A 15,470-nucleotide genomic window follows, 5' to 3' on the forward strand; every position below is an offset into this window, starting at 1 on the left:
ATCACACATTTGCAAAGGTTTGTTATGAAGATTAAACGTGACCTCATGTGTAAAGTTCCTACTGCAGTATCCACTACAGGGTCTTTGTAAGTAGAAGGTGCATGTGCTTTCCACCTGTTCTGAACTTGGTATGAAGAAAAAATAGTCCCCAAGCTCACCGAGCCCATTCATGAAGCAGAGGTAAAGTCACCAGGCAGCCTTGGAGAATTTCCCAGGACTGCTAGGGTAGCAGTGGAAAACCCCCTACTGCCTGTCTGAATGCAGGGCATCAATTCAGAGAAGTCTGACAGAGCTTTTCTCTAGTACATTATTTCCATTATTTCCCCGCACCCGTCTTACATTCTGCCAAATCATATCAGAACCATCTGCCAGGCCACACTGGGGCCTCAGAGGGAAAGGAGGCAGACTGTTTCATCCAATGTCAAGAAAATCTCTGCTTCAACTTCATTGTAACGCTAAGCCGAGCTAATTTACAAAAGATGTTCTCAGATGGAAGGCTGTCCGGGATCCATGGTGAAAGTCGGTGGTTTCGCACTGGCACTGTTTTATCAGCCATGGTGCCAACTAAGAATGACAGATGCAGCCACACCATTCTGAACAGGCTACATATCAGGCATAGCCAGAATTGAGGTGCAGATTTGGAAAGCTTGGCTTTAACTTGTGATACTAAGCCACCAGACAGGCAGTGAAGACCCTATGGAGGAAACTGAAGAGACCAGAGAAAGGACTGACAGCTGTCAGGGTGACACTGGTCCCTTGGAGATGCGTGTTGAGTCTGCGACTGAGTCAACACATCTCTGCCTTTTGATCCACGTGGCCTCAGTGCCCACAGCCCCGAACTCTGGGCACACGGAGGAAATCTGACTTGGTTTATGCACGCTTCTGAGTATATGTCTTGCACCCTGGGAATGCTCAGTGCCTGGTGGCATAGACCTGGCCAGGCTCAGCCCTACACGCTGGCTTGGCTGACTTGGTTTGGCCGAGCCGCACTTTACACTTGGTAGAGACCCGAAGTCTCCGTGGCCAGGTCGGCAGGGATCAAGATCCAGACTCAACCTCTTGAAGGTAAATGTAGGCAAGCATTTACACTTGACAGATGAACTCTACAGAAAACAAAACCCTACCCCACACTAACTGAGCCTCTTCACCCTAAAACTCTTCAATAGTTTCCCATTGTTTGGAAGAACAATAAAAATTCTTGCCCTGACTGGCTGACACAACATAGGCCTTCCTGGACTCTGATTTCCTGTGTGCTCACTCCTCTCTTGCACTGGCCTCTTCTAGTCTCTGAAGTATTCCTTCACACTCAGCCCCTCTGCTCAACCTGTTTTCTTCTTTTTTTCCTTATTAAGCCTAATCCATTTTCAGATATCAGGTTTAGAGGTATCCAAGGAATCTTTTCTTGAGCCCTTCAGTTCAGGCTACATTTTGTTTGTTTTATTTTTACTTGCAAGGTCTCTTCTATTGCTAAAGAAAACATAATAGATTAATAGGGTAGAAAAAATAAACATCACCAGTGTCTAGCTCTGTGCATGAAGCAGTCGTCAAGGAAGCATGTGCCTTCTGCTCTATCATCATTATCATTTGCATCCCAAGAAGAGAATCCAATTAAATATGAAGAGCTAATGGGTTGGCATTGATTTTCACTTCAAGTACTATCTTTCTATGTTACTGGTATATATACTTAAACCTAGGGAAACCAACAGAACACCTGACAAAAACGCCGAGCAATTTCTCACTTTTCTGAACTCCTGCAGGACTTAGAGCCTACATGAATCATTGACATGTGTGAATGATGTTGCATTCTGTCCCTGCACTATATCTTTCATCTTCATTGATGTTTAACTTGCTGCCAAAAATTTGTCTATCAAATTATTTTATTAGTATATTTACAGTTATGCAACCATCATCATAGTCTAATATTTTGATATTATCATCAGTTCAAAATGAAATCTTATAGGCTACTTTAAAGTATACTTTCTTGCACAATTTATGTATCTTTGTAAGAGAACATGGATCTAATTTGTAAATAAACATTTACAAATATTATTTTTAGTTAATATTTATTTCTTATATTAGCACACAGTTATGACAATCAAATACACCTATTAGGGCTCAACTTTCTGTCACTAATGTCAGCAGAGTATTTAGTGTATTGCAGACGCTTTATACATGTTACAGGTTAGATCTGTAAGTCTCAATGTTATCATTACCAACCAGAATAAAAACACATTTCACACAGGATGTGTGGAGGATTAATGCCTATGGGACTCACAAGAGCACTTTTTAAACTGAAAGGCCATCCAAATCTTATAAATTATTTAATAAATATTTTCTATTCAGAGAAACAGATAGGTTAGAGAGACATGGATTTAGAATCATGAAACTAACTAGATATTCCTCAGTCCCTTTTCCTTTTCCCAAGACAGAGGAAGATCAGATTTCACAGAATCTTTTTTGGCCCCACATCACAGGTGGAGGTGAGCAGATGTGAGTAGAAGATTTGAAAAGTCTTTGATACTCAGGAGCCTAACTTGTAAAAAGCAAGAAACAAGTCTCAAATCCCATAAGAACAGTACACTCTCCAGCACTCATTTAAGACATCCGATCCAACCTTTAGATTCTGTTCCAGGTCTTCCACTCATGATTTCTCCCTGTCCAAGGGGCAAAGACAAAACCCAGAAATGGCACTCACATGATTAAAGATGTGTGGACCTGTGTCTTTGAGGAAAACCTCCTACGAAAGCAACTCAGTCTGCAGCAAGCTCTAACATGAGGAAGAATTCAAACGTTTTGTGTGCTAAGTTACTGAGAAGCCAGAGCTGTTGGCCATGTAACCTTATATAGAATTTAATGTTTTGAAATGAGACACTGACATAATCAAATGCTAAAATAAAAGACATTGGCTAAGCATTAATTGAGCATCAAGAATGCTGATGCGGACTGGAAAAGTAGGTCAGTAGATTTTGAAGTTTTCAGAAATTTAGTTTCATTTACACCTGTGGGCATTTGGGATGCAGATCTTACGCTTAGTCAACCAACAGCTCCAGCAGAAAAGCTCAGAAAAAGAATATACACTTGTGTTGTGTGTTAGTTATTGATGGATGCTTTAGGTTCTGCAATAGTTCAAGGAAGAATTAGATACTTTGTAAATAAGAATTAGATACGTTAGAAATAAAAAAGAGAAAGTACAGGGTCCAATTTTTTCAGGATTGGAAAAATCAATAGATTCTAACTGCCCCCCCCCAAAGTATTACATGAGAGTTTTAAAGACTCTGAAGTGTAAAATCCAGGAAAAACTCCTCGATTGGAAGAATTAGTCAGAGCAATGTGGAATTATGACTCAATCAATCCAGTTCTATTCCGATCACCTCAAGGTACCTTTAGTTACGATAGAGAGGGGGGATGTGAAAAAGCAAAGAAGTAAAGCAAGTCTGAAAACTATGCCTAGGAAAGGATTCAGGATATGTTTATTGGACATGAAATTGACTGAAGAATACAGAAACCAGAAACCAGGAAGGTGTTGAAAGAATTAAGTTTGTAAATAAATCATAAACTCATTTGAAAAGACTTTGATACTTGGGAGCCTAACATGTAAGAAGCATGAGACAAGTCTTAAATCCCCTAAGAACAGTACACTCTCCAGTACTCATTTAAGATGTCCAAGATAAAGACTACTAGACAAAGGGAAAGACCCCAAAAGGGAACAACAGATCATGGACTGAAATAACAGGGAATTCTTCCACCAGTGATCAAAGTCAGACCCTGAAAAAGAACTCAAAGTATTATGACCAGTATCCTAGTTCAGGTTGCCCAGGAAACTGACTTAGATCTAAGATAAATGTGCAAAAGGCTACTTGGAAAATTCCAAGAAAACATCACCTCTACAGAGTGAGGAAAGCAGGATTAGGTGGAGGGAAATGTTGAATCTGTAAAGTGATTGCAACAACAGACTCAGATGAGGCTGCAGGAGCGTGGGATGGGACAGTCCTTCAGCATTGTCCCCATTGAGGCAAAGGGGCTGTGTGCCTGTTCTGTACATTAATAATTAAATGGAAGCTGCCACAAGTGGGCCATTGTCTTGATCAAGTTAGCTCCCTTCAGGTTGTGTTCCCGGAGGGCAGCAAGTGGCAAACCGTTTGCAGTCAGTTTGCTTGGCAGTGGGGGGACTGGGACATTGGTCCTAAAGCGAGATTTGGCTAGGGCAGCGCAATGCCACTGTAACTAGTTGTTTCTGTGTCTTTCATTTTTCTCTGTTAAAAATGAGAGTTCATTCTGTGATCATCCCAGCCCTCTTCTATTGTATAGTGAGGATGGCACCCAGAGAGAGAGATTGGGGAAGGTCATCACTCATCGTCATGGAGTGTTAGACAAAGAGGACATGCCTGGACCCAGTAGAAAGGCCTGCACAGCATTTGACCTGGCTTCTCTGAGAAAGATATGTTATTCCAGTTGGAAGGAGACTGACCTATTTCATGTTTAAAAGGAAGAGCAAAATTGTTAGGGACTAGAAAGGAATAGTCAGACACTGACATGATCCCATCCTACCCCATTTGTCCTTCATGGGAACACAGAACAACCTCATTTCCAGCTTTCCCTTCACCTAGATTATATTTAGTTATGACCAAGAGAATGTGGAGATGAGAGAAGGAAGCTACTTCCAGTCGTGGTTCTCAAAATCTCCCACAAGAACCCCAGTCTGCCCTTTCCCTACATCCAAGAAGTAGGAGGTGCAGAATCTGCAGCTTAGTAGTTATTTATAGGTATGAAGCTGTGTCAAATTATTCAAGGCACTAGAATCCCTCTTTGGAGAATAGTGAGCTGACCCACAGCAGACTGTTCTGGGAGGGAGAAATAAATCTATTTTTGTTAAATCACTGATATTAGGAATTGTGTATTATCTGAAAGAAGGAATTAAGCTGAATTATGCAGATTATATGATTCTATATGTATTCCTGGAGCTAGAAGAGTAGACAAGATTACCCAGAAGAGATGCAAAAAAGGCAAAACATTTTCAATTTCAAAGAAAGTGAAAGAATAGTACAGTGTCTGTCGGAAGAAGCTTCTTATATATAAATGGGCAACCAAGAGGCACAAGCTTTAGTAACTTGATAGGCTTCGAATAAGAAGATACGAGTTAAGGATTCTCATGTGTAGCTCATGTTCCCAAACGTGGGAAACCAGTGTTCTAAAGGCTTCTAAGCCCGCAGGATGCTAGCACACATGTTACTTACCCCACACCCGGCACTGCCCCAGTAACCCCACCACACCTCACAGGCATCCTGCCTGCCCTTGGGAAATCATGTAATCTCCGCCCGCCCTCCTCTTCATCTCTCGCCTTTGCTCACGAAAAATCTAGAATCTCAACTATATCACTACTCCTCGAAAAACAGCATGGTTCTAGGCCATAAAGTTGCTTTGATTACTTCCATCACCACAGAAGGAAGATAAAGCTAAATGAGAGTGGGGAATGTTAAGGCCTCTGTTCACTTTGCCTGCCCGCTGCTCAGTGCTGAGCCTCCATAGCCACAGAGAGCTTGAGCGATGCCTCCTCTGAACTGCCTGATCCCTGTATGGATGCTGGTCAGGAAAGCAGGGGACGCTTCCCAGGTTCCACTGCCTTGTCCTGTCCCTGTCCCCAGATACCCCGTAAGCCCTGCATAGCCCGCAGCCAGAGAACACCATGCATACTTATTCTGGGGTTTTTCAAGGTTTAGAGCAAAACAAATGTTTAAAATGATCTCCTTTGCCCAAATGCCTGCCAACAGACAGAAGCACTGTTTGTCTACCTTCAGAAACCAATTGCTTAGCAGGGGAAAAAATAGCAGATTAAAATTTTATGCTATAACTTTACAATTGATCATTACTGCCACAGAGGGCATAATGCAAATTTATTTTCCAACCACTGGAAAAAAATGTCTTGAAAGAGGGTATTTTTAGCATAATAAGTGATTGTGTGGTTAAATATAGATGTTGTTTCACTTTCTACCAATTGTGAATGTGATTTGTCTTCAGATGCTGGGGAAATTTGCATATAATGCTATTTGCATCTCAGCCAAATCACTTGAAATCAAGCTCAGACTCTCACTGCCATGGGACCAAAGCCCACTGAAATAAATATCCTTATGTTTCATTTCTTAAGACCAAAATTGGGAAGACTGTCTTCTCCTATTCCCCATTTTGCCTACCTTGCAAATTTGCTAATTAATTATCCAGCTCTCGCTGCTGGGAAAACCGGCAGCTGGAGAAGCAGCAATAATTGTGGCCTGTAGCTCAGGAGCACAGAGAAGATAAAACCAGAACTGGTTTTTCCTTCTTAATGTTCCAGGAAAAAAGCAACAACAATAGAAAAAACTCATTTATGAAACTTTGTAAAACCTGTTAGAAAAGTCCTTTGTATTTTTGATTGAAATATTATAAACATACCAAAAAATTCACCCTTTTAATATGTACCACTCAGTTGTTCTTAGTACAAAATTGTGGAATCATTCTATCTGGCTATAGAGCATTTTCATCACCTTAGAAAGCAGCACTATCCCCACTCTCAGTCAAGCCTCTGCCCCCTCCCTCCAGCCCTTGGAAACCACTCACTTTCTGTCTATGTGGATTTGAGATGCTCAGTATTTTATGCAAATAGTGTTTTACACTCCGTGTTCTCTTATGTGTGGCTTCTTTCAGGAGCTTCACTTTATGAATAAGGTAGCTGGGTCTATGGAGAGGGAACAAATGTTTTCAAATCACAGGAACTTTTGTGGGCATATCCAGGACTAGAACTCCTCTTAACTAGGTCCCAAGAGAGCTTCCAACCTCATTGAAAGTAACACCAATGAAAGAAAATTGTGTTCCTTGTAACTCTCATCTGAGAAGCCTGTGCAATGCTGAAAAGAAGATTTTGGTCAGCTCCATGAGATAAAAGATGGATAAGCTCTCTGCATAGCATGTCCACATCACAAGACATAGTATCTAAATCGTCCTGAAATAAATATGGGTTTGGTGAAGCCCAAGGCATTTGTGTTGCTGAAAGGATTAATAAGATTGGGGCTGATTCTTCTTAATTTTGAATGAAGCTATAACCAATATACTTGTGAAGAACTGCTTCAGGATTAGCCTCCCCAAGCCCTGTGCATCTCCTCCTACTTCTCAAAGTCAGACCCTGGCTCTAACATGGAGTTGGAATTTGTACAGCATGGATTTGGAAAGTGATAAAACACCTTCCCCTCTGGAAGTTCCCTTTGACTCAGCAATTTCACCTCTTTGTCCCTTGCAAATTTCCTTAGTGTTCTGAATTACTTTCCACATCTCAGAGAACCCACAATATCCATTTCTATTGGAGACCACACTGGGTTTCAAGACAACACACATAAAAGCTTGTTTTCCTAAAGTCCCAGGCTGCAGGCACATCCTCTGCCCCTGCTTCTTTACCCTCCAGGGCCCAGTCTCAAGCCTCTGCAGGGCTGCTCTGGGATAGTGTCTGCTTTCTACCCAGGGTGCTGTTCCTCCTGAGTTATCCCTTCAGCGTCTCCCAGACTCAGGCTGCTCCTACCAGGCAGACTCTGGTGCCCAGAGAGAGAGTTCTTCTGCAGCTTCAGTCACACATCGTCAGCCTAGGATTATTCACTGCATTTCCAAATACTAAGCTCACTTGCTAGAAGAACAAGAAAAGCGCTGTATTGTGCAATTCTGTGATGGTGAATGACCAAGATTTGAAACCCATAATGGACCAAGTCTTAGTAGATGCAGGATCTTAGCCAAGAGTCTTAACTTCTTCGAGCCTCAGTTCCTTCTTCAGTAAAATAGGGGACTAGCACTACATAGCCTACAAAGTTCTGAAGACTAAATAATTCTATATATGTGAAAAAACTACATATATTTATGATAGAAAAATTGTGTAAAAGTAATGACATATTTCCTCTACACATAAGGAGCTTATATGTGACATTTACATGGAAATGAGTTACCTGTATGCTTCTTTTTTATAACACCTTGAAATATCAACTAGGGGAAAAAGCGCTAAATTGAAAATAAGAGTCTAAAAGAATCTAGTTTGGGCTATTCTACTAAATAACTACAGAATACACTAAATTTTCTTGTGGAGACTGACATTTTCCTACATTCATGCCTACAGTGCTGTCTTTATAGAAACTGAAGATATAGAAGCCTAAGTGGCCACAAATGCCAAATCAGTGGCTTTCTAACCAATGAGACATCTACAAATGATTCTTCTCCACAAAGTTTATTAATTCTTTAGCTCAACAGCACACATTTATCTCCTGAGTTTTCCGTGTTCTGAAAAAAAAAAATTCCATGACTCCATAGATGGGCAGTGATTGGGGCACAGAATCCGGATATCAGGAAGGCTGGCCAGTGGGGGCTGTGTCCACCCACTCTTCCACAGTCCAGCTACATCTTCCTAGATGTCTGTGCTTGATCTCTTCTGCTTCTAACGGAGGCCACTTCATTCCAAACTGCTTTCCCTACAGGACTCAGTGCTCTAGGGAAGGCAGGGAGTGATCTAGGAAGGGGAGTCTGCCTAGAAATTTCACTGTGTAACCCACTCTCCTATCTGATGTGTTTCCACAGGACCTGGAGTGTAGCAATTTCAGTTGTAAACTTACTTGGTCTCCCATTTCTGGTGTTCAGACTTGGTGTTCTGAGAGGAGGGGCTGAGTGTTGTCCTCTTTAGATTGTTAAGGCTCAGCATTCTGTAAGTACACAGGTGAATCGAGCCAAATGCCACTTTCCCAAGGCAAACTTTAGTTCTTTCTACACATTACCCGCTCTGCCCAGAATGCCTCCTCTTCCTCTGCATTTTCTGAGTCACCATTTAGAATCCACCCCATAGCACACCAGGTGATGTTTCACTGAGTACCCTCTCTATGCAAAACAGTATCTTTTCTTACAAAGGTCAAAGATCTCTGCTACAACTATTTCTATATTCTTTGCAGTGATCAGACTGCACTTTTGTTTTTACTTTCAAGTAGTTTATTTACTTAAAATCTCTTTCTGCTCATGGAATGTGACTTAGCCAGTGAACACTGGCACACCCTCAGTCCATACCCCACAACCTGCTGCAGTGCCCAGCATGTAACTGATACTCAGTAATATTTGTTGATTGTGATGGCATTGAATTTATTTGAAATACATTACATTTAAATTCATAAAGGAAATACATCACATGAAAGGTTTGTGGTATAACAAATATTGTCAAATTAAATGGTTAAATTATCGTGGGTACATACTTCGCTATTCCTTTGGTGGTCTATTAATGATTTTTATAGTTTTCAAGAATTTTTTGCAGTACTGTGGATTAAACCCAAGAGACTTCACACTGAACTAAACCCCCAGCCTTTTTTTTTTATTTTGGGACAGGGTCTCACTAACTCATTAAGTTGACAAGACTGGGCTCCAACTTGGATCCCCCTGGGGCCTCAGCTTCTCGGGGTGCTGGGATTACAGGAGTACATCACCACCTCCTCCTAATGTTTCCTCCCTCTCTGCACAGCTAGAAGCACCCACTTATCTTTGGAAAGATTAGAGTTATAGAAAAGAAGGGAAACTAGTTAATATTCAACTTTTAGCCTCTGGAATGGAATGTAAACTCCTTGTAAGCATCTTACAAACAGGTATTTTGAGTTTGGTTTTGGTTAGGCTTGGTTTTGTGAGGAAACAGTATTTTCAAATTCAAATATCTCCTTTTATATAGAAGAAGCCAATCTTGGGTTTTGAAATTGAATATTACTTTAAACTATGAATGAAAGAATCCAACACATGGCCAAGGAAGCTCCTATTTCAAGAGGAGGTGAAGAAATTTTCTATCCCACGGATAAAACCAAAATTAGAAGAATGTTGAAGGAATCAAAGGTAGAGAAAGGATTCTATTTGGGTCTTTTGGTATTCAGAGCATCTACTTCCAAAAATCTCATCAGTGAGGTACATGGGAAGATAGATGGGCATTTGTTTCCCATTTCCATTTGAAGTGAAAACTGTCTTCCGAAGTGAGGCCCTTGAAGCACTAGTAGCATGCACTAGTAGCATGAAAAGCAGAGTAAAAGTTTGAAAGTGTCTGTCATTTCTACTTTCCTGCCTCCTGAATCCCTTAGAAAACCACTGGGGTGCTGGTGGCTGATTTTATGAATAGTAAGGGACAAGTATCTGAGGATACAGAGTAGCATTTGCAATTCAGGGATGAAATGAGATGTCTACCTAGAGTTCAGGATGTCCCCCTTTAGCAAGAGCCAAAGTAGATTCCCAGGAAGCTGGCCTTTTCCCCAGAAGTTACTAGGAATCATTTCTTCCAAAATAACTTAACTTGAGTAGCAGATAACTATTCCAAAATGTTCCCACCCACACACTAAGGAGATAAGACATTCCAAATGTATAGAAGCTTCCCTTTCTGTCTGGTTGTCATTCAGAGCAGGATGCAGTGAGAAGATACTACTTACCAAATTAGAGATATGGCTTTAAGAGGAAACTTGAAATTTAAATCTAGAGATTATTTCTCCAAATAAGAAGAAGACAACAGAACAAGAAGGAGACTGCTTTAGACTTGAAGGGAATGACAAATTAGATGCCAGTCATCAACAGGAATGGGAGTCCCCAAAACAGAATCTGTTTTAAACAATATATTTGTTGCATTTTGTTTATCATGTTTATTATTTTACATTTTACATTTTGGTTCCACTGCACATTGTTTGGGTTAACACAACAGTTTATGAGAAGGGAGAATTGCCTAGACCAGATGGGAGGTCTTCCCAGGCTGGCTTTCTGACCTTTGCATGCAAACCGCAGTGAAAACATCACCAGGGCTTCCTGAAGGCCAGAGGAGTACATGGTCAGCCCAGATGATAAAAGGTCAAGAATATGGGCTATTTAGATACAGATGGAATCTGACAGATGAAACACAGCAGCAATCTAATAAGCCCTATAGGGAACTGATGTTAAAGTTGGGGATGAGCTGAGGACCCAATGTGCTACCTAAGCTATTAAGACCATTACAGCCATGGAGCTGTTGTTGGAAGCAGTGTTCTCTGACAGAGATAGTCCATAAATGTTGGGATTCTGACTTTTCATGATCTTTCTTTTTATCTTAATTCCCAAATGTCTTAAAGGAATTAAATGAAGATTTTATCAAGAATCTGGGAATTAGAAATGTTCTGGCTACTTGTGTGTTTCAGGTAACATATGTCATCTATAATGTTTACTGAGTATTCAAGAATTAGAAATGCTAATCGATGTTCTCATGAGAAACAGAATGAAAGAGAGGAGAGAAGAGGAGAGAGGGGAAGGGAAGGGAAGGGAATTATCTTGAGTATGAGAAGCTCCACAATCTTCCCTTCACAAGCTAGAGATTTAGGAGAGTTGGTGGTATAGCTTCAGTTTGAACCCAAAGACCTGAGACCAAGAGAACTGATGACATAAGTTCTAGTTCAAGTTTGAAACCCTGAGAATCAGAAGTATCAAGTTTGAGAGCAGGAGAAGTTCAGTGTCCCAGTTCAATTAGGCCAAGAGCAAGAACTTCCCTCTCAGCCCCTTTTTGCTCTAATTGTGCCTGAGTGGATCGGGTGGTACCTACACACATTGGGAAGAGCACCCTGCTTCTTAGTGTCCTGATTAGAATGATATTTTCCAGAAATATCCTCACAGACACAATCAGAACTAAGGTTTATTCCGGGTTTATCAGGTTTATATCTGGGCACACCAGAGCCCAGGCTAGTTAAATAACATTAACCATTACGTGCTATATGCTAATTATTTGAAAAGTATTACTCCCATGGTTCTAAGGATGAGGAAGAATGGCTACACTGGCTGGCCTCCATGTGCTCTCAGGTCTGACCCACAACTGCTACTCTTAGGGGACCATTCTCCAGGTGGGAATATTTGTTTGCAACTTCAACTGGCAGATAAATTTATGGCAGTCTTCACATCCTTATTGCCAACAAAAATCTCAGAATACACAGATATCCTTGCTGTCACATCAGTATATGTCTGTGTCTTCTTTAGATAAAACATCAGCTTTATGAAAGCTCACATTTATTTCAATCTGTTGTTTGCTGCCTTGTGACACGGGTTGGAAGATTTCATCTCAGCATGACTCAGCATGACTCAGCATGACTCCCAAGAATGGTGCTTTTCCTCTGGAATATAGGACTTGGAACCAGGAAGTACTCGGGCCATGTATCCATGAACCACATCAGTTTTGTCTATGCCATTTACTTTGAACGTAATCCGTCTTGTTGATTTTACTATATGAAAAATCAGAATATTTATACATGCTCTGAAAAACATATATATGTGAATTGCTATGAATGCTGTTTTAGAAAAAAATTAGCATGTCTGCATTGGTTCCTAGATGAAGACTCGGAACAAAGAATAAATAAGATTCAGTGCTTGCTGCTGGAAATCTCAGAGTGTAGTAGGAGAGGCATGTAAATCATTAACCGTAATACCTTGTAATGAGTGCTAATTGATGGATACATTTGATTTAACACATTCATTCATCTTATTATCAAATCCAGGTGGATATAAAATGAGTACACAGGTTAGAAGCTCTTATGAGGGCACAGATAGCTAATTCTCTTCCACCTAGGATCCATGATTTCCGTTCTGGGGTATTTCAAATATTTCTAACTCACTGCACTGAAGAAAAATCTCCAAAAAAAAAAAAGAGTTACCAGAAACATGCAAACCAAGGAAAGAAAGATCTCAGTAAGAGGGAAGGAAAGAGAGACTAACACAGACTTGATACACACAAGTGCTCAGAACCGGTACACTTGGGCCGGGGATTTAACTCAGTGGTTTTGCCTCCTGCTGCGCAAGCGCAAGGACCCAAGTTCGATCCCTGGTACAAAAAAAAAAAAAAAAGAACTGTACACCCATGCAGTAACTCAGCCAGTACATACTGAACCTCTTCCATGTGTCACATGTGATTCTGATTGCTGGGACATAATTATGTATTAGGTATCCACAGTGCCTGCTATCAATGAACTTCTATTAAAATTAAAAAGAGTGGATGATAAACTAATAAACAAAATGTTTGCTAAGTCATAAGTGGGAAATAGATGGTGATGTAATAAGGATGAAGGAAGGATGTTGTATAGATAGGCTGATGTGGGACAGTATCCCTTAGAGGTTGGAGGATATAAAGGCCCTCGGGAGAAATTTCTTGATATACAAGGGAAGAAAGAAGACCAGACTTCCAAGGTGGTATTTGCTGAAGGGGGGGGGGGGATTGCAGCACCACTTTTAGAGATGGGTTGATAAGGCATGTATGATCGAGTCAGAACAGGATGGCTTGAGGAAACAAGGAACAGGAAGTATCACGGATTTTGCCTAAATTTAGTTAGAATGAATAGGAAGATGGGAAGGAAGGAAAAGAAGGAAGACAAAATCATTTATGGAGTGTTGGCCCATATTTTTCATTTTCTTTTTAAAAATTTTTTCTCTCTGTGTGTGTGTGTGTGTGTGTGTGTGTGTGTGTGTGTGTGTGTGTGTGTGTGTGTGTGAAGGGAACCCAGGGCCTCCTGCAGTCTAGCCAAGCACTTTACCACTGAGCTACAACCCAAACATATATTTTTGTACTAGACATGATAGGTTCATTTTTCTCTAGAGTGTGCAATCCAAAATGTTAGGCTGAATTTTATGTTAGGTCAAAGTAGAACAAAAGATAAAAATACTCAATTAGAATATAGGCTATAAAAGAAATGACAAAACATTTTGATAGTAATAGCAGTCTGGATAATCTAGGCAGTTAATCATTCCCTTGCTGTGATTCAGAGAAGTAAAAGAGAAGATTTATCTTTGAAGATGAGTCGCATTCACTGGGTTGCAAAATAAATAAACACATTTCAGGTAAGGTGCTTACTGCTAAACAGAGACACTAGCAGCTTCATACATCCCTCCAGAGTCTCCAGTTACTGCAGTACAACTACAGGATGATTAAAAGGGCAGGACTGTTGAGATGGGACAAGAGGTATCAGATCAGGGATGTTTCATATGCTAAGACAGTTACTGCAGTAGCTCATGCTTTGGAAGAGCAGGTATGCTGATACTGTTTGTCCCTCAACATGCCAAGCTCCTTTCTGCCTAAGGGAATTTACAATGGTCCAGGCTCCTGCTACCCTCTGTTCCAGGCAAAGTCCATCAGATCTTGGCTCCATCACCTCCTTCTTGCAACTCAAAATGGAGCCAGCCATTTCTTTCCTATCACTCTTTTGTTTTCTCCTTAGAATTTTCCACTAATTGAAATCTTGTTATTTATTTATCATCTACTTTCCACCACTGGGATAGAAGCTCAATGGATGAAGGAGCTTTTTCTATTTATTTATTGGTGCACTTGTACAGCACTTGTAACTGAATAGTAGGTACCCATTAAATATTTGTGGAATGAACAAATGAAAAAGCATTGTTGAAGAAAAGACATTGTTCAACTTATATTCTGGAGTATAATTTTAGTACAATATATGGTAAGATTACTTTTTTCCTGAAGAATAAAACTCTAAAATTAATGTGTGAGATTTTCTTAAATTTATAATTAAAATTACCTTGAAAGTGGGTTGGAAAGGTGTAAGGCCTCCTTGGGAACTGATATTTATCCTTCCTGGACAGCAGGTCCAACATCTTTAGTTTGCTATTGTACCTAACACCCTATTCAGCATCTGAAGGATTATTTCAGCACAATGCTACATTTACTAGATATGTGAAAGAGATAACCTGAACTATTTAAATTTTTTCCTTATGAATATTGAAAAGTCTGTGAAATTAATGGTCATATGATGTTATACTTCACGGACTGTGAAAAAAAATGTCTAAGTTTAAAGATCGGAAAACCATTTAAAAATGGTATTGTGTTCCCTCTTGGCATGAAAAACACTATGCTTCTATCTCTATGTTTCTACCTTGTGAAAGCCAATGTTATACAGTATTTGAGACATTTGAGCAGGTAATGTAGAGTAATTTAGATTGTTGGAATCCTCTGTTTTTATCCCAAACATAGCTTGAATACTGTTGCAGAAGACATCTCTCAATGCATTTAGAATTTCTAATGACCGAGGTGGTTAGATTCCCGTATTATTGCTCTTTTTGTCTTGCTCTTGCCCACCACAGTAGAACACACATTATTAGAGACTACATTCACAAGTGTTAATGAGGATTCAAGAATTATTTTCCCCTGTCCTTCTTATCCCCCAAAAAGATAAAATATAAACTTAGAGCCAAAATTATGTCATTCATTGAACTATCAGTCCTTAAATATAAGGCTCTTCCTCTCTCTGATAAACATGCAATCAAATTCAGCCTTTCCTTTCAAGCAACTAGGAAAAGAAGGAATATCAGCTTTCTACTTCAACTAATTTGTCAAACACTGTTGTCGAACTTGGAGTGTGAAACGCAATTTTGTACTAAATACAGGTTAGTGATTAAAAAATGTGAGAAGACTGTTGAAAATGGACTATCAGGATCTAAATGTTTTTAGT

General features: G+C 40.1%; 1 long non-coding RNA gene across 4 annotated transcripts in view; it reads right to left on the reverse strand.

The window, feature by feature from the left end:
- The window catches only part of LOC147830255 (uncharacterized), a 99,453-nt gene that overhangs the window by 19,424 nt on the left and 64,559 nt on the right, over nucleotides 1-15,470 (reverse strand). The window lies entirely within an intron of this gene.

Source organism: Heterocephalus glaber, unplaced genomic scaffold (genome assembly GCF_053883595.1).
Source record: "Heterocephalus glaber isolate CG9 unplaced genomic scaffold, H.glaber_assembly_v1.0 deba00000281, whole genome shotgun sequence".
Lineage (NCBI taxonomy): Eukaryota > Metazoa > Chordata > Mammalia > Rodentia > Bathyergidae > Heterocephalus > Heterocephalus glaber.